This window comes from Octodon degus, unplaced genomic scaffold (assembly GCF_000260255.1).
Source record: "Octodon degus isolate 3935 unplaced genomic scaffold, OctDeg1.0 scaffold00324, whole genome shotgun sequence".
NCBI classification, from domain to species: Eukaryota; Metazoa; Chordata; class Mammalia; order Rodentia; family Octodontidae; genus Octodon; species Octodon degus.
Genome location: NW_004524900.1, coordinates 499898 through 501375, shown reverse-complemented (window position 1 = coordinate 501375; position 1478 = coordinate 499898). Strand labels below are relative to the sequence as shown.

Below are 1478 nucleotides of genomic sequence, written 5' to 3'. Positions count from 1 at the left end.
AATCTTTGCTGTAGTTATAACCTTTGCACATACTGAAGTTGAGGTGCAGCTCTACAAAGTTTGGACTTATCCAGCTGCGTCTGGCTTGGTTCTGGCTGCTGTGCTCAGTTCCTTCCCGCTGCTGCCCTTGAGGGTGAACCTGTTGAGCCCCTGTGGCGAGATCTTCTGCTCCTGGACTAGCTGGTTGAATCTATCCTATACAGTCTCTGCAGGAATTGCAGCTTCAGGATTACACCCCAGGCGTGTATACCAGGCCTGAGCTGTGCCTGGAGGGGGCAAGGTGAAGTAGGGGGAAAAGGAAGCTCTCCCACACACTCACCGGACCTGGGCTAGGACTGAGTCTGGAGGTTCCCTGATGCGGCAGAAATTCCTACTCGGCGGGTGGCGTGGGGGAGGTACTGCAGAGTGGTGGGGGGCGGCCCAAGGGGGTGGGAGAGGGTCCGGCCCACTCTGCGCCTGAGCTGGGACTGGTCCCGCCGGCGCAGGGTAGCAGGAATCTCTCCACACACTCACTGGACCTGGGCTAGCACTGGGTCTGGAGGTTCCTGGAACTGGGCAGAAATTCCTACTCGATGGGCGGCGTGGGGGAGGTACTGCAGAGTGGTGGGGGGCGGCCCAAGGGGGTGGGAGAGGGTCCGGCCCACTCTGCGCCTGAGCTGGGACTGCTCTCGCTGGTTCAGGGTAGCAGGAAGCTCTCCACACACTCACCGGACCTGGGCTAGGATTGGGTTTGGGGGTTCCTGGAACTGGGCAGCTATAAGATATATTTAAAGAAGAGATCAACCTCCCTTTTTATAATAGAATACAAATTTAAAAGCATACTGAATTGCTTCTTGGTATTTTTGTGAAGACCAAGAGTAGTATCTGTTCCTATTAGTTTAGTATCTAAGACATCTTTTGTTTGTTTTTGTTTTTGGCTGGCTCAGGCTGCCTTTAGTGCAAGTGTGGTGTGGCATGTGGAGCTGGGGATTGAACCACAGTCCTGCAAGCCTGACTGGGTTTGCTCAGACAGGTGCTTAAACCACTGAGCTGACCAGCAAGCCCTGTAAGACATCCTTGACTCAACAAATATACTTTTTTTTTTCGGGGGGGGGGGGGGGGGTCCCAGAAGGCAAAATAAGAGTGTGCTATCCACTCCATACATTGTCCCAGTATTGAACTATGATCAACAATATCATACCCTTTTGGAAGATATTTAAAAAGGAAAAACAATAAGCTTACCAGATTGGAAAAAAAAAAAAAAACTTTAACTATATATTCTTTCAAGACTACATGGGAAAAGACACCCTCTTTTGTTGCCAGTAGGAATGCAAATTGTGCTGCTGCTAATTGGCCATTATCTAGCCAGAGTACATGTGCATTGGCTCTTGACCCAGCAAAGCTGTTAAATTCAAGTGTTGTAGACAGCTGAGTTAGAAATATTATAGGGAGTCAGCCTGGGCTGGGCTCTCAAAGACCCAACATAGAACACAAGTGCC

The 1478-nt window shown here is 50.4% G+C and overlaps 1 pseudogene; it reads left to right on the top strand.

Moving 5' to 3' along the window:
* The first annotated feature begins 825 nt into the window (after window positions 1–825).
* Window positions 826–994, top strand: LOC111814473 (annotated as a pseudogene).
* The last annotated feature ends 484 nt before the right edge of the window (window positions 995–1478 follow it).